The following is a 24,871-nucleotide window of genomic DNA, read 5'->3' on the forward strand; positions in this document are numbered from 1 at the left end:
TGTTTGCCTCGGCCACACGTAAGAAAGAATGCACGCCCTCAATGAACTCTTGGGAGCGGCGATCAGCATTGTACATCCAATGACGGCTCATCTACATTACATGACATACATACCATATTAAAACCTAGAACATAATTAGTTAATTATACGACATGCATGCCACCACACAAGGTATTAATTTATGAAAGTCTCGCTACAATGTAGATAATCCCAACTACCACTAAAAACTAAAGCTAAAATTCACTTCAGCAGCATAAGGATTTCGCGACCAATCCCAACTAAAACAGACAGATCATGCATTTGTTCAACATCTATGGGCTTCTTCCGCAGGATCACTGCCTCATCAACCGCCGTAGCTGCCTATGCAAGAGAGTTTTGCATGTGTTCAACATACTCTTCCTTAAGTACCAGCCTGAACATCCAGTGCCATCCTACTAAAATTAAAACAAAAAATTAGAACTTTAATCACAATCATCATGAAAATAAGTATAAATTAACCATAATCATCAAATGTGACAAAATAACTCACATTGCGATCCGGACACTTGTAGAAGATACGGCTCTTGTTGGGATACTCCTTCCTTACCCGGTACTCTATCACAATCTTCTCCTCACACTTGCTGCATGCAATGAGAGGGAGGTCCGGCCTCAGTCGCTTTGGAACCCAATGAGAGGCCGAGGACCTAGAAGCAGTTGTCATCTACTCTCTATACTCATTTTTAATATAATATAAATTTCTCATTTTATAAACAAATAAAATTAAAAAAACTCTAAAATTCTCTATATCTCTAAACCATGAAGTGTGCTATGCATGCTAGAAATGAAAGCTAAATACTAGTTTTGAATAATTACTTTAACCTTCCTTCATCCAAATATGCAAACTTTAAAGTGATTTTGAGCTTAAATGGCTTACAAATAAAAAATCCACCATAAAAAACCACATATATTTAGTTCACAAAATGAGATATGCTACTGATGAAACATGAGAGTATAAAGTTGGTAACCTTTAGAACCGAAGAATCAATGGAGGAATCGAAGAAATCTTGTTATTACCGGCGATGAGGAAGAAGAGAAGCCGGCGATGAAGCAAGAACACTGAGGTCAAAGGGGCTCGGGCTCGGGGAGGAAGAAGGGGTATATAGGATAGGACCTTTAGTCCTGGTTGGAGACACCAACCGGGACTAAAGGTCCCTTTCTAATCCCGGACGGAGCCTCCAGCCGGGAGTAGACTTTTACTCCCGGTTGGAGGGACCAACCGGGAGTAAAAGTTAACCTTTAGTCCCGGTTGGTAGCTCCAACTGAGACTAAAGGTCCCCTACAGCAAAAGTCTGCCGCAGTAGCCGTTGGGCAGGGACCTTTAGTCCCAGTTGGAGCTACAAACCGGGACTAAAGGTCTCTCTAGTCCCGAGCGCGAAAAATACCGGGACTAAAGCTAAATTTCAAAGTGGATCAAAAGTCATTTCTCTACTAGTGAAAATTGTCCTGCCAGCAGCTATGAAGAAAACATGACAAGAGTAGATAGCAAGAGAAATTCATTTACCTTGAGGCAGACCGCTACATATAATTTCTTTAGAGTTTCAACTGTCAAGAGTATTTCATTTCTTGGTAGTGTAAGTTATTAGGGGTCATATGCTTGTAGTTATATTTGAGTTTGATATTTAACTGAAACTCAATAAGAGTTGAGCATATCAAGGACGAAGTCACATATTATGAATATCCAGTGGCATGATTATCATGGTGACCGGATCGGATTAGCACGCGGAATCTAAGTGGTCCTTCGCGAATGTAACATCAATCATCGCCTAATTTTCTCAGAAGAAGATATGCACTGTACGAACCAAGAAGTCAGGAATCATGGTATGCAAACAAGTGTTCTCTTAAAGATGTATTTTTCCCATAATAATAACAACCTAGAAGTCAGGAATAACCAATGGCTTGAATATTAGGCCGTGACGGGATTAGTCGGTGTGGAATTTCAGTGGTCCTTCCTGAATGGATGTGACATCAATCACCAACGATCGTCGCAAGCCTAATTTTGTCACAGGATCGGATACGAACCAAGAAGTCAGGAATCGTGCATGATATGCAAGTGTCCTCTGAGAAATGAATTTCCCCATGACATCAATAATCTAGAACGAGGTTAGTTGTACTGTTTGGTTCGGTCTAGTGCTAACTAACATGCCACATCGATCAAATGATGCTATGCGAAAAATCCTACTGCTCCAATTGATTAGCAGATTACGTTGCTCACGTGGTTCTGATATGCTCTTATTACGTATTTACGTATCAATAACGGTACAACTAAGGCCTTTGTTTAGATCCAATGGTTGCTAATAGTTCATAGCTATGAAGAAAAATGACAAGAGTAGAGAGCAAGAGAAATTCATTTACCTTGAGGCAGACCGCAAAGAATAATTTCTTTAGAGTTTCAGCTGTCAAGAATATTTCATTTCTTGGTAGTGTCAAGAATATTTACGCTTGTAGTTATATTTGAGATTGATATTTAACTGAAACTGAATTAGAGTTGAGCATACCAAGGACGAAGTCACTGATAATGAACAACCAGTGGCTTGATTATCACGGTGACCGTATCGGAGTAGCATGTGCGGAATCTAAGTGGTCCTTCGCGAATGTAACATCAATCATCGCCTAATTTTCTCAGAAGAAGATACATACTGTACGAACCAAGAAGTCAGGAATCATGTTATCATGGTATGCAAAACAAGTGTTCTCTTAAAGATGTATTTTACCCATAAAAATAACAACCTAGATGGAGGTTAGTAGTACTAATTTAGATTAGTCTGGTGCTAACTAATATGACACGTCGATTAAACGAGGCTACGAGATAAAACAAGTGCCCTACTGCTCTACTTGTCACGTGTTACGTTAATCGTGTGGTTCTGGTGTGTTCCTGTTACGTATCAGTGAAGATACTGCCGCGTGGAGATACACACGCACCATCATGGTAGCTAAATAAATCAGTAGTGTTGGCATTTCTTTATTAAGAAAATAAACAGACCCGGCCGTTTCCATTTTGTTTCTTCTTGATCGGCCATCACGAAAGAATGGCAGAGAAGCAGCGAGAAGGCATGCATGCATATGCATATACACCTTGTTGTTTGGCACGTAGAGAAGGTCAACAATTCCGTCGTGCAGGTGCAGCAGCTCCTACAACATATATAGGTGCGTAGGCATCTGATCTACTCAGTGCTAAACGCAATTCTCGGCGATCTTGTTCCCATCCTGTTCATTTCATGGCTTCGATCATCTTGTACCAGGCCATGCCGAAACAAGAATCACAGCCCCGGTCTTGGCACTTGGCAGAGCGTTATTCTTCCATTAATTTGTTTCGAGATGAAAACCGCAAACCTGCGCCGCATTACCGGTGATGGTACGACGTGTGCATACAAGCTTACTAGTCAAGTGCAAATCCTGGGAGATCTCATGTGGGGATTACTTTGGATGGATAGGGTAGGTAGCGGGATTTGATTTGCTGAAAACAAATGATGCAAGTGTGAAATGCAAAGTTTGGAAGCATTGCTAACCTCTGCCGTCTCTCTGCTCTAGTCAGTGCATGCGTCCAACTCCCGGGTCCTACGCGCGCGCTATTAACCCAAACAAGCCGGACATGACTCCAAGAAGGAGACGCCGTCCACGTCGCCCGATTTTTTTTGGCCGTCCGATCCGCGATCGTGTGGCTCAGATCTCTTGAAGCTGATTCTCGTCCGGAGCAGCTTCCCGTCGTCCTCTCCACCTTATTCGAATTCTTCGCGCTCTTATTTACCTTATACGGCTTCTTCTCAGAATCCAGCGAAACGAATATAATACCCAGCTTCGGATTTCCCTTCCCCAAACTTCTGCTTCGTCTTCCCCTTCCTCGCTCTCTCTCGTCCGCTCCCTCCCTCTCCCGATCCCCCTTCCTCGCTCTCTCTCGTCCGCTCCCTCCCTCTCCCGATCTCTCCCGACGCGCGGCCAGGGCGGCCACCGGCGGCAGCAGCGCGGCGAGGCTGCGGTCGCCCTCGTCCTCCTCCTCCACCTCCCCACGACGTGCCGCCCGGCCAAGTGCCGCTGGCTCGCCGCGTTGCCAGGCCGCGCTGCCGCTCCCCGGCCTCTGCCGCGGCACCGCGCGTAGCCGGCGGCGGTGGCTGTCCCCGCCCACGGGGCAGCGTGACCGGGCCCTGCCGGTGGCTGCCCCCCGGCGCCGCATCCTCCTCTAGCCCGCGGCCGTTCGTGTGCTACAGGAAACCCTAGGTCGGGAGCTCCTAGCGCCGAACCCCGCGCCCGACTCCTCTCTCTCGCACGCCGAACCCGCCCCCGGCTCCTTTCTCTCCCTATGGCGTGTGCAGCTAGCTGAGGTCCTCATATGGCTGTATTTCGAATTTATGCCTGTTTTTTTTTAAGATGTACCTCGATTTGTTTCTTGCAGGTTCTGCGCGGCCGACTGAGGCGGCGGTGGAGGCAGACCGGCCATGCCCCAGCGCGGCGCGCGGGCCCCGCCGCGACAGGACGGCCGCCGGCAAGCTCAAACCCTAGGTTCCCTCTCTTTAACTCTCCTCTTGCATGATTTTTCGCTGCATGTGACATTTGGAGCTGGGAATCTTGGTCAAAGGAGACAAATGAGCAAGGCAAGGTCATTTTCAGCCTAGATCTATTGTTGTCTCCTTGTCTTACCAAGCTGCATGCTACTAACGATTGTTTTGCGTTCTGTAGGCTGTGGCCTGATCGGTTCTGTTGGATTTTGAGAGCGGGCAATTATTGTGCCATACATCTGAGCATGTGACCTTCTACCCTGTAGTCCTGGTGGTTTCTGGTTTAGTGTTTGCATTTTGGTCACCTTCAATGATGGATACACTTTTCTCTTCCTGCTACGTTTTACTTTGAGGGAATGGGGTACTGCAGTGATGATTATTGTAGTGTTTGATGCAATGATCATGGGCTATCTTTCCATAGTCTACATCTCCTCCTTCTTTTTCATAACTAATAAGGCTATGCTCATGGGCTATGATGATTCTTCCTTCGTTTTACATCTCTCTGCTATGTCCATAACTCAGGCAATGATCATGGGCTGTAAAATTCTATTTTTTGGCCAGCTGTTCCGTGGTGATTAAAGCCACGGTGGTTGTTCCTGTTTTTTATGCATCTCTTCCTACCTGTTCGAATTTGTGTTGTTTGGAGACACCAGTGAGGGGTAATTTTTATTGGCTATCGAGTCACATACTATTCTGTGGTAATTGAGGCGATGGTGGTTGTTCCTGTTTTTTTATGCATCTCTTCCTACCTGTTCAAATTTGTGTTGTTTGAAGACACCAGTGAGGGGTAATTTTTAGTGCCTATCCAGTATCTCTTAGTTATGAAATCGCAGCTTCTGATAACGCTGCCTGCTCATGATTGCCTTTCGTTTTCCGCTCATGCTTGCTTATGATCATTGTCTGTCATGTCGATACACACATTTGTGCAATCTGAGCTTCTGTTATTTACTGCCTGTGAACTGATACATATATTCTTGGTCTTTCTAGCCTTATGATCCTTGCTTGTGATCGTCGCTTTCTGACGTCAAGTTATATGTTGTTGGCTCTGAGCACATGCCCTATTCCCAATGATTACATCATCAAGATTTTGGTTCTCCTGTTCCTTCGAATTTTCGATACATCTTAGTTATTGCACTGGTGTTATGTGAACTCAAGTGGGGTGCATGCGTGCCTGAAGAAGAAGGACAGCAAAGGTCATTATTTTCTTGCTTTGGAAGTTCATCTAATCTTAAGTTTATTTCCAATCTGGTCTAATTTATTTATTCCTGTAAACCGCGTCAGCTTCTAGGGTAGAAGCACCATCCACGTCGCCCTAAATTGTCCCAGCCGTCCAATCTCCTCCACCGATGGCTCAGCTTGTCCCCGCCAGATTTTTTTGAAGCGGCTTCTGACCGGATTCTCTTCGAAGCGGCTGGCTTCTCCTCTGCTCTGTCTCGCTTCTCCGGCTGCCAAAAGGTGATAACACTCTGTTTAGTTCTGTTACTGCTCCTATATGCACCGATATGGCATTCTCTGTTTATATGTGCCCATGGTTCGGTGTATGTGTTAAATTTATAGACGATACAAAGATATATTTTGACGAGGGCTTCATAGTACAGTGTGCATGCTACTAAAAAAACTCTCATTCTAGATGACAAAACAGGTACTTCATATCCTTGAAAGATTATTCTATGACTACCTTTAGTGCCTTGCGGCTAAACCAAAATCAGGTTCCAGCTTTTTGAAAACAAGGTGGTGGTGGAGGTTTTCCCAGTAGCAAAGTGAAAATCCTTAAATGAAACGTGTATGACCTGGAATGTGACAAACTAAATAATTTTTCGCATTTTATAGTTTGTACTAATACTGATTTCATATGATATGTGGTTTGATGTATGCCTTCCATCAGCTTTGTATATTAGTTAGCTGGTATACTTACTACTGCATTCTTCAAATTAAATGTAAGCTGCGTACTATTACACAAGGTTCGATCTGTTCCTGGATTTCAATTTTATAGCATAGAAAAGCTATGAGTTCCGAACGAACTAGGCCTGAATATTTTTCTCGTGTTTTGTGGGTGGCTGAGGGGTTTAGGCAGCAAAGAAGTAACTTCCATACATTGGTAACATCTACCTGATAATGTTTGTTCCTTTCTTGAGAAGATTCTAGGTTTTCTCTACTTATTAGTTTTTACCTTCTTAAGTCACACAGCTTGTCCCTTTGCAAATTATTATGGAGTTGGGTCACTTGCGGGACCGTCATATCTAGATCATAATATAATTTTCCTCCTGCTATTGTATTCCCTGTGGATGTGACCTGTACATGATCTATATCTGCAGAGTATCTCATTTATCGGCTTTGTGGACATTGATTCTGTTTTTTTGGGGGGGTTCTTATTGTAGTGGTGGTTTTTTTTACAAAAAAAAAAAAACTGAGCATACCGGTTTAGGGTTGAGCACTATTGCCTTTCAAACCTTACGGATTACATTTGTTACGTAACTAATAGGCCGTTGCCTAATTCAAAATTTTGTTGTACAGCCTGTAGCATGATTTCTTTTATTAGTCTAAACTTCGCTCATGAAAGGCAACATTCAGGTGCTTTGTATTTCCTACTGTTTTTGTAGCCTGCTAATAACCACTTTGGTTGTTAACCATCCTTCAATCTGGCCACCATCACCATTCCTTCCTGCTGATCCATTTGTTCTCATGCCTATGATCAGATTCTTCGTACCCATGCTGATCTGCACTACCCAGCTATGATCAAGGTCTTGTGAGAGGCTCGACATTTTCCATCTGTTCTGATTCTGATGTCTTGATACTCCAAGACCTTGAACAAATGATGATTCATGTGTTTTTTAGGCCTCTAAAATTTTTAGAGCTTCCCTTTGCAATCTTCTTAGTCTATGATCTGGCCCTTTGTATTGATTTTACTTTGATTTTCGTCATTTTGTTTAAGAGAAATCGATAACTGGTTTCGATCTAGGCGCCATTATCGTTCCTTCCTACTGATCCATTTGTTGTTATGCCTATGATGTAATCGTTCGTACCCATTTATGATCTACAATATAAGACAATGATCAAGATCTTGTGAGAGACTCGACATTTTTCATCTATTCTAATGTCTAGATACTCCAAGATCTTCATCACGCGATGATTGATATATTTCTGAGGCCTCTAAATTTTTTAAAGGTTTCCTTTGCGATCTTCTTTGCCTATGATCTCGGGCCTTTGCCTTGCAGTCTTCTGTGTTTGGTATACAACAGATCATGCTCTTTCTACGTTCTGCCGAGGTCTTAAGATATATTGCCATTCCTGTTGTCAAGTCTGGGAAACAAAACTCACCTATGTGGTTAGTAGTAGAATGTCTGCAAACCTTCTACCGCAATTGTTAGGTTGTTCCTTCTTTCTATCTTTGTTTTAATAATTTTCCCTTTGTTCCCAGTTTTTCGCATTGGTGTTTGACATAGCACATATGACAAAGCTTCGGACTCTGATGCCTCCTATTTGTTTACTATGCTACAGCTACAGCCAAAATCATGAATTGGCTGCTTCTAGCCTTTCACTGTATGCTGTGGACACGTCTATCTTTCGGAGGTTGATTTAGGTTTTGACTGTACTACAAAAATAGTCAGTGACCCAAATAATGATCTTATTCAACTAACTTTAGTTTATTTGTGGTCTTATGCTTCTTTCAACTGACATATATCATACATCATCTATGTGAATTCTATAAAATTATAGTATAACATGGATTAATTTTTTTAATCTTAGCACCTGCAATGAACTATGAGTTTATGCAGGTTGACAACTTAATATCGACTAGGCTTCTCCAACTGTGTTTTGATCCACGAAAAAAAAGCGAAACCTATTGCCATGTAGTGGAGTTTAGGATGGCTGTCATGCCAACCTGATGCCGCTTGCTGCTTCCTGTTGATCTGGATCATTCAAACCCAGCTACATCGCCTTTTAATTAAGATTTGCAGACTTTGAAACATGTTCTGAAGTTTTTTTTTTCCTAAACAGACTCGGGCAGCGCCTGTGTATTTTTGTTTCCCAACTAATAGTGCTATTTCTCCTTCAATCTGATTCTGCACATCATTAGCTGGTTACAGAGACTGTTTCCCTCAGGTAAAATTTGTCATGTTTGTAATTGGTAGTTAGCACAGGCCTTGGTTCTTCTTATGTTGCTAATTTACTCTTGTTTCTCTCTCTCTTTGCTGATTACCTGGCTATGGGGTGCTTCTGATGCTTAGATCGTCTATGCATTGTGATGGTCTGTAAAGACTCAGGCATACAATCCTATGGGATATAATCTATGAAGGCTTAAACATGGTTGCCCTGTCAGACTGCCATCTGCCTACATTTATGACTGATGTGATATTCCTTTGCTTCAAGTTCTGTAGGCTGCCGGTAGATATGTAGTTGCTGGACCACCTGCCAGAAAAGAAGAGATCAGCATGTGTGCTGCCATTTCACCGATTGCTGCTGTAGCAACATCTCGATATTCTAACTTCCCTTTCTTACTTTGGTCCGTTTGCTTGATTCCCATTACCTGTCCACATCTCCTTTTTATTTGTTTTGCAAGGATGTACTGGTCCAGGTCCATGTTTGGGGTCTTGCTTATACTATACCACACCATGTAGCTGTGATATTGCCTAGGCAAAGGTTAGACACCTCCCTATCCACTTTGCCATCTCATCCTCTTTGTTTGACCCCTTTAGTATTATATTATGGTTTGCTCGATTATAGCTGTGTTTGCTTGGTATTGCACTAAACCTCTTGTTGGGTTTACTTTCAGCCTGCACATGTACAACGTGAACGCCAATGCAGCCGGCTAACTTGGTAAGCTCTCCTGTTCCTTTTGTTTAGTCCGATGTCCAAATTATGCATGTCCAGTTAGTAGAGACTATTTTATTTGGCCTTGCCATGTAGCGATGAAATAGTAATTTCCTACCGATTCAATCATCACCTAGGATTCCGAAACGATCTGTTGTTTTGGTGAGTCTTTTTTTTACAGTTTATTTTACATTTCGATTCATGCATCTGTGACATTTATTTATGCTCGAGTTAACCTCTTCAGCCATATCAGGTTACTGCCTGTTTTTAGACTGCTTTTACTTGCCTTCTCAATGCGCACATATGCCTCCAGGACCTGGTAAATTTCTGAAGTGTCAAACTGAATCTCCTTATGCCTCACAAACCACAGAGAGCTAACAAAACCAAATCTGCATACAGATTCATCCACCTAGGAAGCTTTTGTCTCCACAGATAGTGACCTCTGAGACCGAGAAGCGAGATGCTAGCAAGGTCATCACCGAGTGCTTGACCTACAATGTTTAATTACCTGAAATTGTCACCGTGTCTATAAAATATGTGTCATGAACCCTAATGTATAAAGCTTGCAAGTGTCATCAACTGTTATGTTAGCTCTACAGACCGGACCTGTGCATCTAAGGTGCACCATTACCACGCTTAGCACATCTATGTAAAATATATGTACATACCATCCTCATGCTACGACCATGAGTAATTGTCGTGTCGGTTACTAAAAATTAGATGATTGTTTAATCCTGCGCTGCATCTTTGGTTGGATAACCGACGCGCGCAATGGCGCGCGCAACATACTAGTATATAAACAAAGTGCACTTGGGCAGCGCTGTATGTTATCTGGGCAGTGCCTTTGCTACGGCTAGTTTGGCCTGGTTTAGATCGAGGTTAGGAATCAGTACTTGTACTTGACACTATAACATTTTCGTTTGTATTTGACAATTATTGTCTAATCATGGCCTAACTAGGCTTGAAAGATCGTAATTTACAATCAAACTGTGTAATTAGTTATTTTTTTTATCTACATTTAATACTTCATGTATGTGTTCAAAGATTTGATGTGATGGAGAGAGAGTGAAAAAACTTGTAATCTAAACCAGGCCTTTATTGCAACCATTTCCTTTCACCGATCTCCAAACCCATGTTTATTGCAAATTGCCAGAACGATGCTGAATTAGACGTTTGCTTGCTCGTTTTACTTTTTCAAAGATTCTTCTTCCAATTGCTTTCATCCGGAAGACAACACCAAGAGGTATGGTGCTATATGCCCTGTTGCCAAATTGACATGACTAATTGCTTTTAAAGTACGCCAACTGCAAGTATATTTTAGTTCATGGCAAAAAGAATGTTCTCTGTAATGGTTGCATTTTTCCCCATCTTTTGGAGTTAGTGCTATGGTTGTATTATACAGGCACCACAAATCTTTTACATATGAAACCTGTGCCCAAACCGCGGCCAGCCAGCGTGCTACGTCACGGGCTTTTCGCGGTCGTTCGATCGAGCGCGCGGACGGCTCAGATCGGACGATCCGCGGTCATTTTATGAAAAATCCCTTCTATTTTTCGGAAATCAACCCGCGCTCCAGAGGCCCTCTCAGAATATTTCGCAAAAAAATACCTCAGATTATTTCCAAATCAACCCGCAGTCCAGAACGGATGGGTCAGGGTTTTTTTTGCAAAAAAGACCTTCACTTTATCAAAAATCAACCCGCCCTCCAAAGACACTCTCAGCAATTTTTACGAAAACCTCCTCAGATTTTTCTCAAATCAAAATACAGGCCACCTTTGATTATATCTCTTTTTTTTCAAAAAATAAATTAGTTGAAACTTTAAAATTGTATAGTAAATCACAGAAAAATTGTAAATTAGAAAATCAAGTTAATCTGAAATCCTAACGAGTAGAACTATGCAGTGCATCCATAATATCACATGTTTTAGTAAGAATTTTTTCATATAAACTTTTACCTATGCTTTTAAGGGGCAAATAAAATTATACCTTCACGATGATAAAGTCTCAAAAATACATAAAAATTATAAAATGAACAAAAAATTGCTGAGTTTCTCACCACTACACCTATATTCTTATTGCCATTGGCCTAATTGAAAGGGAAGGCGCGGCAAAGCCGCGCCCACGTTTCTAGTCTTAGACTAAACGCCGTACGTTAGAGCGCATCTCCAAGAATCAATACTCTCCTTAACCAATCCCCTATAGCAAGTCGCCCAGTTGCCTTAGAAAATTCACAAAAGAGTCATTTTGATGGCATATCTAGAAAGAGTGTAGGACAACCTACCAATAAAAGAAAAGCAGATTTCGCTTAAGGACACAGCTCAAACATGAAATTTGCCGTTGGACACCGCCAACTTGGTAACTGGCCCTGTGCCATTTTGAAAACTAAGATATTTGCCACATGACACCGGCAGCAATTAAAAAATTTATTTCCGTGTGGTTTGGGAGAGAGAAAGGAGCGTGAATAGACAATATTGCCCATACATTTATCTTCCACCTCCTGACACCGCCCCGCACCATGTCGTCCGGATTTTTTTTTATTTTTAGCCCTTTTTTGAATTTTTTTCACAAATATGCCCTTGGAGATAAGATTTCAAACTCTGGACCCTTAGCTTGGCGCCATCGTTGCTGGCGCCGAGCTTACATGGCTAGCGTCGAGCTCCTGGGCTTGAAGCAGACGTGGCGGTGACATGGCAGGCAGCTCGGCGCCAGTAACCCTGACGCCGTAGATCTTAGCGCCGAGCTCGATGCCAAAGTTACTGGCGCTGAGCCTATCTTACGTATGGGCCCCAATCCTTTCTCTCTTCCTCTCCCTCTCTCTCTCTCGCACCTCCCTCGCCTGAGCAGCGCACCGCCGTCGCCGCCCACGCGCCCTCGCCCTCGCCCTCGCTTGCGCCTTGCCGCGCCCCACGCTCGTGCCCGGCCGCCCGGGCCACGCCGCCACCGCGGCCGCGCCCACGCCGGTCCCCCCTCCCGCCCCGCGCCCGGCCGCGCCGTGCCCCGCGCCCCCGTCGGACCGCCACGCCCCATGGCCCGCCGGTCCCCGCTCCCGCGGCCACCTTGGCTGTGCCCCGTCGCGCCGGTGCCATGACCGTAACCGTGTCGCCCGCCACCGCCGGCCTCACCGCGTGGAGCGCCGGGCATCCCACACCCGCCACACGCCACCGCCGTCCTCGGCCACGCCCCCACTGGCCCCGACACCTGCAGCGCCCCACCGTGCCACCGCCGACCCTGCTCGTCGGCCTGACCCACGCCCGGCGTCCGCTGCGACTCCATCGACGTCCACGACTCCATTGTCAGACAGGTAAAAATTGTGAATTTGCAATGTGTGTACTTAGTTAGCTTTGATTGTAGTGTAGTAGTTTTGGCATTTGTTATTTACTAGTTAATGTGATGACTCAGGTAGTTAATTTCGTTAGTGACCTAGTGAGATAGATATGTAGATAGATAGAAACATAGATACATAGGTACATAGATATAGTTAGATAGCTACTTAGATAGGTAGTTACATATTTAGTTAACTAAATAGGATCTAGCTATTTAGTTAGTACACTGTATCTATGTATGTAGTTATTATCTTATTTACTTAGTTTGTAGTTAGAAAGTACTTGTTAGGTACTATCTATCGTCTAATTTAGACTAAAGGACATGTGTTTCGTTATGTGTTTGAACTAGATGGACAACCTAATGACCATATATCATGGAGGCACCGTTGAATACGATTGCTATGGATATGTCGAGTTTGTTCACAAGGGTAAGGGTAAGTCTAGGAGGCAGTAAGAGCTGTGGTAGATGTTAGTATATACTATTATGCATTTTGTATTTACTTTTCTATAACTATTTAGGACTGTATAGATATTATGGACTATTTGGACTATGCAGGACATGTTATGTTGATTGTGACGTTCGTTGTAGTTGCATTGTGCTCTTTGGACGATTAAATGTTTGGATTATATAATGATGTCTCTGTTTGTAACTATAGAGGCTCCTGAAACAAGGGAAACTCTTGTGAATTTTTTTCGTGAATCATTAATCATACTACACTGCTAAAAAGGCACAAATGTAGTACACAGATTAAATGTAAATTCATTAGAATGTGTATAGTCCAATCGTATCGTACAGATGCTTTGCAGATGAATCTAGGCTTTTTAAGTAACAGTGAATAAATCTAGGCTTTTTAGACAATGAAAATAGATTTTTCAGTTACAAGGCCGAGGAGTACGATGACAATAGTGATTTATCACTTCACTTACATAGTACTGGCATGCAAAGAAGCACAACTCCACTCCATCTCCACCATCCATCTTATAACTGTTTGATCCAAGGGCTGAGGTAAAGAGGCACATGGATCACTGACATGACACATTGAGAGGCCTCCATCCCTCCTCTCAACCTATAAATAACCCCTAACACCCTCTCATTCACACACACAACAAGGAAGAAGAGCACTCCTCAGTATTTTCTTTTGTTATAGTACCAATGTCTAGAGAGACTAGACCGTAGTTGGATTTAACACCACATTCACACTTGACTGGAGGTGCTTTGCAAATTAACCTTTATTTCTTCTTTTTCTTTGCCTTTGGTGGCTTCGACCATTGATTCTTAGGACCATAGAGCCACTCCTTGAAACAACACTTCACAAATCCAAACACCTAAAAGAGGAGACATTAGTACACGCACACATAGAGCTAAACATTTAAACAGATACACTTTTCACTTACTTCGTGTTTGTTCGAACACACAAACTTCAACGTATTCTCAGGGTTTATCACAGCTTGATCTCCGTATTCACATAGAGGAGGTTCCTTGAGTCGTCTAACTACGGCTAGGTGCTTCTCCTTAGCCGTCATTGGCGGGTGGTTGGGGGGGTGGAACCCATCGCTTGAAGTGCTCATGTGATGTCTCCCTCTAAACAAATTGTCGAAAAGGAGGTACCCAGGGTCAAATTTATCTGCACCATCGATCCAATGAAAGAAAAAATACCTCTCATGGTCCTACACAACAAGATTCCAACAAAATATTAGTAGCATACTTACATAAATAAAGAAAAAAGATAGTGGAAATAATTTCTTACATTAAAACGACTGCATGTGTAGAAGCAACATGTCGCTGTGTCCGAATGTTTTGATTGAAACACGTGGGCCAGGAAACCACAATCACAGCTTGGGACAGGGAGGTCAGGAGGGACAAGGGCATCTTTGCTAGATGCGTTGGGGTATAATTCTCGAGGACGACCCCATTTTCGCCAAAACTCCTCCCGATACATTTCTTGCATCTAACAAAACGGATGTAATTTAACAAACAAAAATCAAAACATCACAAATTAATGTTAGTGAGAACCATAACTACAATACAACCAATTTTGTTCTAAGAACCGAAAGCAATTAACATTAAACCCTAAACCTAGGTTCCCAATGTGAAAGCACTAGTTTGGTTTTGGTTAATTGATGAAACCCTAAGTGCTAACCTAGTTTATCAAAGTGATTATGAGATAGGTAGCACTACTCCAAGTGATGAAGCAATGGTGAAGATCATGATGATGGTGATGGCATGGTGATGATCAAATGCTTGAACTTGAAAAGAAGAAAGAGAAAAACAAAAGGCTCAAGGCAAAGGTATAAATAGTAGGAGCCATTTTGTTTCGGTGATCAAGACACTTAGCGAGTGTGATCACATTTAGGTTAGATAGCCATACTATTAAGAGGGGTGAAACTCATATTGAAATGCGGTTATCAAAGTGTCACTAGATGCTCTAACTCATTGCATATGCATTTAGGATCTAGTGGAGTGCTAACACCCTTGAAAATGCTTGTGAAAATATGCTAACACATGTGCACAAGGTGACACACTTGGTTGTTGGCATATTTGAGCAAGGGTTAGAAACTTCACCGGTGGAGTGTCCACCCGTAGAGTGCGGACAGTCCGACGGTGCCACCGGTGCCCTATACGGAAAAGACAGGGGTTCACAGAGTGATCGGACGCTGGGTTCAGAGTTCGGTCAGTAGCAGCAGTAAGCATGCGTCTCGGTCTTGTGACTGGATGCTGGCGCGAAGAGTGACCGGACGCTGGCTGGGTGCGTCCGGTCAGTGCTGACGTATGCTGACGTGAGGCACACAGAGGAAACATTGAGTGACCAGACACTGGGTGAGTCTGGTCGAGCTTGACCGGACACGTCCGGTCATGAAATTTCACGTTTGGAACCTTACTAGAAACGACCGGACACTAGGGTCCTACGTTCGGTCACTTTCTAACTGACGCGTCCGGTCATCACTTGACCGTTGAGATCAGGCGATCGGTGTTTGAAGCCGATGACACATGGCAAGCATCGGGCGACCAGACGCTGGGGTCCTGCGTCCGGTCGAACTAACCAGAGCGTCTGGTCACCCCTAGTTGTGCCCAGTGAAGGGGTACAACGACTCTATTTTGTGGGGGCTTCTATTTAAGCCCCATGGCCGGTTCAAGCTCACTCTCTTGGCCATTTGCATTGACATAGCAACCTTGTGAGCTTAGCCAAAGCCCTCTCATTCATCTCCATCATTGTTTCATTATCATTGTGAGATTGGGGAGAGAATCCAATTGCATTGCTTGAGTGATTGCATCTAGTGGCACTTGGCATTCGTGTTTTGCTGTGGGATTCACTTGTTACTCTTGGTGGTTGCCACCACCTAGATGGCTTGGAGCAGCGAGGATCATTGAGCAGAGGTTGGTGATTGTCTCTGGCTCCGATCGTGGTGATTATGAGGGGTCTTGTGCCTTCCCCGATGGAGAGCCAAAAGGTAACCCTCATGTCATTGAGTTACCTCACTTATGGGTAGGTTCTTGCGGTGTCCAATTGTGTGGATGAGGTTCGTGTAACACCTCTTAGCCACTGAACCACCAAGTGTTGGTCGACACAACGGGGACTAGCGTGCCGGCAAGCACATGAACCTCAGGAGAAAAATTGGTTGTCTCTTGCCCTTTGGTATTCTCTCGGTGATTGATTTAGTATTCATCTTGTAATTGGTTCACTCCTCTACACGGCGTATAATCACTCTACTCACTCATTTATATTCTTGCAAACTAGTTGTGGCAAGCTCTTTAGAGTAATTAGAATTGAGAGCTTGCTTTGTTATTTTAAGTTCATCTAGTGAAGCTCTTTAGAGTAGCAAGATTGAGAGCTCTTAGTGAGTAGTAACTTTGCAAGTTGTGTGCCTAGTAATCATTGCAACTAGAATTGTTGGATAGGTGGCTTGCAACCCTTGTAGAGCTAGAGCAAGTTTGCATTTCGCTATTTGTAGATTTTTAAATAGGCTATTCATCCCCCCTCTAGCCATATTAGGACCTTTCAAGTGGTATCAGAGTCATAGTCACCATTTGATTGAAGGCTTAACAACCTCGGTGTCAAATTATGGCTCATGTTGTGTTCAACCATGTGGGGGGCAAACCACCGTTCTTTGATGGCACATGCTATGATTATTGGAAGAGAAAGATTCAGATGTATCTTGGTTCAATCAATGATCAAGTATGGGAGGTGACCGAGAATGACTATGCTATCATTGATCCTGATGACCCCACCAACCAAGACAAGACCAACAAGTAATGCAATACAATGGCTCTCAACACCATATACAATGCCATTGATTCTAAGGTGTTTGAGCAAATCAAGGATTGTGAAAGAGCAAATGAGGTGTGGAGGAGATTGAAGGAAACATATGAGGGCACACCGGCGGTGAAGAGTGCTAAGTTGTACATTCTCAAGGATAAGTTGACAAGCTTCAAGATGAAGGACGATGAGAGCATTCTAGAAATGTTCCATCGGTTGCAAGTGATTGTAAATGACTTGAAGGCCTTAGGAGAGAAGATCAAGGACGATGATGTCTCTCATCGGTTCTTGATATGCTTACCTCCAAGATTTGAGATATTGAGATTGCTTATCATAAGAGGAGGATTGAAGGAGATTGCCCCTAACCAAGTACTAGATGATGTCATGACCCAAGAGACATACCATGTGGAAAGGGAGGAGGATGACAAGGATGACAAGAAGGAAGAAGAAAAGAAGAAGAGTATAGCATTCAAGGCTAGCTCATCATCATCCAAGAACAAGGGCAAGTCCAAGAAAGAATTAAGTAATGATGATGATCTTAGTGATATTGATGATGAAGATATGGCCCTTTTGTACGCAAGCTAGGAAAATTCATGAAGAAGAAGGGCTATGGTGCAAGAAAGAGAAGAGATCACACCAAAAGCAAAGAATATGTGAGAAGATGCTATAATTGCAAGAGTCCCGATCATGTTGTAGCAAATTGTCCCAACAATAGTGACAATGATGAGGATGAGAAGAAGAAGCACAAGAAGGATAAGAAAGAAAAGATGGAGAAGAAGGAGAAGAGAATGACCTTCCAAAAGAAGAAGAAGGGTGGAGGCTATGTGGTCACTTGGGATAGTGATGGCTCTTCGGATAGTGATGATTGCAAGAAATCTATCAAGAAAGCACTAGCAAGCATCGCCATCAACAACAAGCCCTCCATCTTTGACACTCCTTCGACATGCCTCATGGCAAAACCTACCAAGGTAAAATATGATGTGAGTGATGATGATGAATGTGAAAGTGATGCTTATAGGAGTGATGATGATGATGAGTACTCTAAGGAGGAGCTCATGGACATATGTGAGCAAGTGCATACTTGCTTTGAAATGAAGAGAAAGGAGTGCAAGAAATTGAACAAGAAAGTCAAATTTCTTGAGCAATCCCTTGATGAGCTCAATGCCACTCATGAGAGGCTAATGGAAGCCCATGAGAAGCTTGGCAAAGCTCACTCTAAGCTTGAGAAAGCTCACTCCTCTCTCATCGAGCAAGTCAAAGAGGAAGCCAAGAAGGAGCAAGTGATTGTATCATGTGAAGTGGGACTAATATGTGATCTTATTGATGAATCTTTTTATAAGCCCATTATAGTTGCTTCCACTAACACTTCTTGTAGCACTACTACTTCTACTTCACCTTTGAGTGATGGTCTTACTTGTGATGCCTCATTAATAGTGGAAAATGAGACCCTCAAGAAGGAGGTGAATGAGCTCACTCGTGCCTTAGGCAATGCCTATGGTGGAGATTCCCGCTTGCTAAAGTGCTTGGGTAGCCAAAGGTTTTCTCTCAACAAAGAGGGATTAGGCTATACCCCCAAGAAAGGCAAGGCGGCCTTTGTCACTCCCAAAGTTAACTTTGTGAAGGGCAATGGTCGGTTTTGCAATAGATGCAAGCAAGTTGGGCATATAGAGCAATATTGCAAGATTAACAAGAACAAGCTACCTATTGTATCCTCAATTAAATTTGATTCTTGTTACTTGCTTTTTAAGGGTGTCAATGGTGTGAAGGCTAAGTTCATTGGTACATCAATTGTGGGGCCAAAGAAGAAGGCCATTTGGACACCAAAGACCTTAGTAACTAACCTTTAAGGACCCAAGCAAGTTTAGGTACCTAAAAAGAATTGATCTTCTTTTGTAGGTCAATTATAAAGCTGGAGGAAGGCATTGGGTGCTTGATAGTGGGTGCACACAACACATGACCGGTGATCCAAGAATATTCAATTCAATCAATGAAAACAAGAGCAATGGGATTGATAATATCACATTTGGTGACAATGGCAAAGGCAAGGTCAAAGGGCTTGGTAAGATTGCAATATCCAATGACTTGAGCATTTCCAATGTGCTACTAGTAGAGAGCTTGAACTTCAACCTTTTGTCGGTAGCTCAATTGTGTGATCTTGGTTTCAAGTGCATATTTGGTATGGATGATGTAGAGATTATAAGTGTAGATGGCTCTAACTTGATATTCAAAGGATTTAGATATGAAAATCTATACTTGGTTGACTTCAATGCTAGAGAAGCTCAATTGACAATATGTTTGTTCACTAAGTGTAGCATGGGTTGGTTATGGCATAGAAGGCTTGGTCATGTTGGAATGAAACAAATGAACAAGTTGATTAAGCATGACTTAGTTAGAGGCTTGAAAGATGTCACATTTGAGAAAGATAAGCTATGTAGTGCATGTCAAGCCAGAAAACAAGTTGGTAACACACATCCTAAGAAGAGCATGATGAGCACATCTAAGGCATTTGAGTTGATGCACATGGACTTGTTTAGACCAACCACATACACAAGCATTGGTGGAAACAAATATGGATTTGTGATTGTGGATGATTTCACTAGATACATATGGATATTCTTTCTTGTTGACAAGAGTGATGTGTTTGTAACATTCAAATCATTTATCAAGGGCATTCACAATGAGGTTGAAACAACCATCAAGAAAGTTAGAAGTGACAATGGTAGTGAATTTAAGAACACTAGAATTGATGAGTTGTGTGATGAATTTGGAATTAGACATCAATTCTCGGCCAAGTACACTCCTCAATCAAATGGCTTAGTTGAAAGGAAGAATAGAACTTTGATTGACATGGCAAGATCAATGTTGAGTGAGTACAATGTGAGTCATTCATTTTGGGCCAAAGCAATCAACACGGCTTGCTATTATAGCAACCGACTCTATTGTCACCCCATGATAGAGAAGACACCTTATGACCTTTTGAATGGAAGAAAGCCCAACATAGCATACTTTCGGATTTTTAGTTGTAAATGCTACATATTGAAGAAAGGCACTAGATTGAGCAAGTTTGAAAAGAAATGTGACAAAGGTTTCTTGCTTGGTTACTCCGCTACTAGCAAGGCTTATAGAGTATGGAATTTGGCTAGTGGTACTCTTGAGGAGGTTCATGATGTGGAGTTTGATGAAACAAATGGTTCTCAAGAGGAAGATGAGAATCTAAATGATGTAAGATGTGATAGAACCACCCAATTTATACAAGATCAAGTACGGTTGTCCCTGTTTAGCACGTTGACGCACACATACTTTCACTTATATAAACCTGGTAGTCCGCCGAGTGTCACAAAGGACCTCGGTAAATCAACATCACAATCAAGATCGTATGATTAAGCAAATACATATCACATACATAGAGTTGTAGCGGAAATAACATTACAAATATGTTCACAAATAATAGTACAAGTTTGGGTTTCAAAACCGATTAGTGAAAACAACATAGCTTTCAAATAATTATATTAATATAAGTTCTAAATACATTGCTAGTATAAGTGACATATCAGACAAAAGCATATAGATGAGAAGTAAATATAGAGTCACCGAGCCCACCGGAGGTTAGCCACCATCTTCAACAGGCCGAGAACTTCACCTGCAACATGGTGGGATAAACCCTAAGTACTCGAATGTACTCAGCTAGACTTACCCGTCATAAACCAGAAATAAAGTGACACCAAGAAGTATGCAAGGCTTTATAGGTGGAGCTAGCTTGACAATATTTTGCATAAAAGCCAAGAGTTGAGCTATACATTTTATAATTCAGTAACCAAGTTAATTATAGCTATTCCTCTCTAGATTAGCAACTAACCTGTGCCAAACATGTGGGATATCATTTAGTAATAGGCAATAGTAACCATAGCCGGTATAATGTTGTAACATCATCATCATCATTATAACCATCAAGTTTAATTAAGTTACTCTACGTTGCCACTGCTCAGTCAAGTTCTCACTATCCGGGAGAGACGACGATTCAAATCGATTCCTATCTAGCTGGAGGGGTATTCCTAATACTCACCCAATCAACCTGATCAGTGGTTGCCTCGGGTCACCTTTGGTATAACTCAGGAATCACGGTTCTGAGCAGCGCCGCACCCTCAGGGAGTCCACTCTGCCAGGTGGTCAATCTCACCTAGGACTTACGCCAATGGCTCCCCGCACATCCTTACTACCGCCAAGGTGCGCACTTTCACTTCTCATTCTTTCGGCCTGAGTTGAGCTACTCAGCTTCGTGGTCGGAACGAGTTATCTGGCCAACTAAGTGATAGGCATGCGTTCAACATGACATGAGGACGTACATCGAATTGGTCCTTAAACGACACAGACGAGGATAGATCCACACCCAAGATCTTCATGTCTTGTTGCTTCTCTATCGACATCCCGCCTTGTCTCCATTTATTATTAACACATGGTTATTTCCACAATAGCAAATATAGCCAACCGTGCTTTAGTATCCACCTATATCTCGTAGGTGATAGGAAATCACCCGACTTCTACCGGTCTAAGCATCGCTAAGCACACATTCGATCCTAGACCTACATAGGGTTCAAGGTATATTTCTAGACAAGGTAGTTCTATGCATCAAGTGGTTCCAATCAACTCTTATAACCTAATGCATCAAATATAAAGAACTCAAGTGATATTTATAAAAACGTAGGAGGCTTAGAATGCTCCGGGGCTTGCCTAGAATCCAACACTAGGTTAGTGTTTGTTAGATGACACTTGCTAGGTGAGTATCTCCCATCCTGGCACTTGCTTAGTCCTTCCATCTTCGCAATAGGTCCACCATACACCGTCTTCAGGTTCGGCTCCAACATCATGTCCTTCATGTGGTTCATCTAGCGTATCTAATTGAGATGCACGATGCAAGTGCATGAATGTGGGGAATGGTAATAAAAGATGCATCATATAAAAACATTCAAGACAAGCACAAGGCTATACCACATGACATGAGAACTTAGAGAGCAAGCTATTCACATCAAGCCCAACATAGAGATAGCAAGTACATCAAGCATGGCATATTAGTTTACTTAAGTTCTATTCAAATCACTTTAACTTATCAAGTTTAGACAACCTAATATACAATTGCTCATCTTTAGTTAAGGACCTAGCACCTGCACCTAAGCATTTTCTCAAGTTAGCCAAGCACCTAAACAATCAACAAGAACAATGCTACAAAGCATTCACACAAGCATTCATATTTCAGCAAAACTGGGACTATACAGCAACATAGTAAACTGACCATAACTGGAGATTTACAAATCCAAATGACATTAAACAAGACAATTTAGAAAGCTTACAAAATTACCTAAAATTCATTTTCAGGCATCAAGGCATGATTCCAACTTTTACTAGGTCGAAATCACTTAACAACAGAAATTTGTCTTCACAAGACAGAGAGCAGCCAAAACTAGACTCAAGCTGAGAACAGCCATATGTCCTAAACTACTTGGCCAAATTTCACCAAATTTTAATACAAGCTAGTTTAGTAAGTTAACTACAACTTTGGTATTCACAACAACCACAGAAAACATCATTTACACCATGAAAATAATTGCACAAGCAAAACTGCACCTGCAGCCCAAACAGCAGTGGTACAGAAAATTGATACGAACTTCAGAGAGCATAACTGGAGTTCTAGACCTCCAACAGACATGAATCATAACATTTTGAAAAGCTTATAGAGTTACCTACCACTTTCTTATTATCGGTTTAAGTTGATTCTATAGATAACAAGGTCAATTAATCCAATGAATGCATCTCTGTCTAAAACATGGACAGAAACTAATATGCCACTTTAAACGGATATAACTGGAGTTATATTTGTCCAATAAATGTGGTTCTAGACTTCTTAGAAAGCTTAGCAAATTCTCAACAACTTTGTTATAAACACCTAAAGCTAATTATACTATTAAGAAGGCCCCACAATACCAACAAGGCAACCATGTCAGAGTTTGGGCAGAAACAGCCACTGAGATTTAAGCAACTATAACTCAAGATCTACTTAACCAAAAATCATGATATTTAGCTTTTTGAAAAGCTTAAGAAAAGTACTAAAACTCATGTATTGTCATCAAGCCATGATTCATAACTTAACTAAGCCAATTAATTCAAACATGCAGGCCTATTTAGAATAGGATCAAAGCAACACAAGACATTTGTTATTTTTATAGCTCCTAAACTCCAAATCCTAAAATACTGAAATTTTTACCAGACATTAATCATCACATAAGTAACATGCCATAAAACTTTTACGTTTAATTGAGCACAACTACTGCAATTATGAAAAAGACAAGTAAGACTAGCATTCAAACCCTAACCTGCATAAATCTATTTTTATAGCAGAAACTTTAAACTAAAGCATGCCATATTATAGATCTACTGCATAGATAATTTTACAAGGATTCTAAAAAGTCTTCATTTACTATTTTAAGATTTTTCTACTAATTACTACACATTTTCAAAGGTTCAGCCATAAAAGAAAAACAGATATTGCACCGAGGACCCTATACTTCTTACTAATACAGATCCTAGCGAACGGCCCTTCCCTTATGAGCACTATTCACATGAGTCATAGATTCGCAGAACGGCCCTTCCCTTTTCTCTAATTTGCACGTGACGTCCTTGACATGGATTTGAACAGGGAGGTCGTCAGGATCGTGCTTTCCGGCGGAGGAAGGTCACCGGCGGTGGTGGGAAAGAGCCGGGGAGCATCCCAGGAACCACGCTCACCCATGGGGCTGCTCAGTTGAGTCGAGGACGGCCCAAGGTGGCCCGGCCACGCACGCCTACGACTGCCGAAACGGCCGCACCGGCGGCAGCGAACTATAGTGGCGGAGTTGATGATACGGGGGCCAGTGGAGGTGCGACGAGAGCTAAGGGATGTGGTGCTGCACTTAGTTGGGGCAGAGGAAGAGCGCTACAGCTGCAGCTGCAAGGAGCTTCGCTCGGCCATGGCGGCCATGGCAAGCATGGCCGTGCTCAGCACGAGCAGGCTCCAGAAGGCCAGTGAGGGAGTGTGAATGGAGAGGTCAGGAACCGGGCTCGGGCTCGGCTACTAAAGTGACACGCGATGGCGAGGTGGCGAACGAACAGTAAACGCACGAGGCCACGCGGCAGCAAGCTTCTAAACAATCGGCCACGTTCAAAATTTCCGAACTGAATGAACTGATCAAATACCACCTCAAATATACAAGCTGAAACTCAATCTTCGGCTCTCTCAAACTCTCAAACCAGCCTGCTCTAGCGAATGGTGTAGTAACAAAAATTGTAGAGCTAGAAGCGATCTACAAGTTTGTTTACATGACTTTGAGATTATTTAGTTTGGTTTGCAAACTACAGAGCTCTAAACTGGGGTACATGAAAACTGAAACTGCACTTTAGACTTAGAATATTTCCAAGTGCCAAAACAGCATTGAAAACTACCTTGGGAAACAGTTTTGGGCATGTTCTGCTCATTTCTAGCTCAAGGCCATTAAACAACTTTTGTTCCTTATGAAATTTACGATAACTTTGCTTAAGGGTGCACAGACATGCAAAAGCACTGTTCTAGTTCAGTCAAACAAAAGCACTTAATCAAACTAAACCCTAGAAGCATAATTAGGCAAAGTCATTAACATGAACATTGTTCCATTAGACATCCTAAGTGTATCTAAGGTATTTTAGTTACCAACATCACCCACTTGCACTCAATCACACATGATCATAAGCATACACATAGGGAAAACATAAAATAATAGGTCATGTTTCACATGTTTCATATGTGAAAGTTCATATAAGGACGCTTGATGCTTATGCTCATGCAATGCAAGTGCAATTATGCAAGCCTAACACCTAGGGTGTTACATAAGAGGCACTCAATTGGTAAATGCAATGAAGAACATGGACATTGGTGATATAAGGCCTA

General features: G+C 42.3%; 3 long non-coding RNA genes across 10 annotated transcripts; all 3 read left to right on the plus strand.

Annotated features, from left to right (window-relative positions):
• The first annotated feature begins 4,072 nt into the window (after window positions 1–4,072).
• On the plus strand, window positions 4,073–4,813 carry LOC136540501 (uncharacterized). 2 transcript variants are annotated; one of them, XR_010779976.1, is made up of 3 exons: window positions 4,073–4,355; window positions 4,427–4,630; window positions 4,711–4,813. It is a non-coding gene; the product is annotated as an uncharacterized lncRNA (long non-coding RNA). The 2 variants fall into 2 exon arrangements; XR_010779975.1 differs by having other exon boundaries at window positions 4,073–4,251.
• Window positions 4,814–5,609: 796 nt separating this feature from the next.
• On the plus strand, window positions 5,610–7,789 carry LOC136540502 (uncharacterized). Of its 2 annotated transcripts, none has more exons than XR_010779977.1 (3): window positions 5,610–5,722; window positions 5,811–5,984; window positions 7,226–7,789. It is a non-coding gene; the product is annotated as an uncharacterized lncRNA (long non-coding RNA). The 2 variants fall into 2 exon arrangements; XR_010779978.1 differs by having other exon boundaries at window positions 5,818–5,984.
• Window positions 7,790–8,537: 748 nt separating this feature from the next.
• Window positions 8,538–9,629, plus strand: LOC136540504 (uncharacterized). Of its 6 annotated transcripts, none has more exons than XR_010779984.1 (5): window positions 8,538–8,633; window positions 8,759–8,837; window positions 8,901–9,170; window positions 9,304–9,503; window positions 9,595–9,629. It is a non-coding gene; the product is annotated as an uncharacterized lncRNA (long non-coding RNA). The 6 variants fall into 6 exon arrangements; XR_010779983.1 differs by having other exon boundaries at window positions 9,586–9,600; XR_010779981.1 differs by lacking the exon at window positions 9,595–9,629 and having other exon boundaries at window positions 8,759–8,845; window positions 9,304–9,588.
• The last annotated feature ends 15,242 nt before the right edge of the window (window positions 9,630–24,871 follow it).

Source organism: Miscanthus floridulus, chromosome 2 (genome assembly GCF_019320115.1).
Source record: "Miscanthus floridulus cultivar M001 chromosome 2, ASM1932011v1, whole genome shotgun sequence".
In the NCBI taxonomy this organism is placed as follows: Eukaryota; Viridiplantae; Streptophyta; class Magnoliopsida; order Poales; family Poaceae; genus Miscanthus; species Miscanthus floridulus.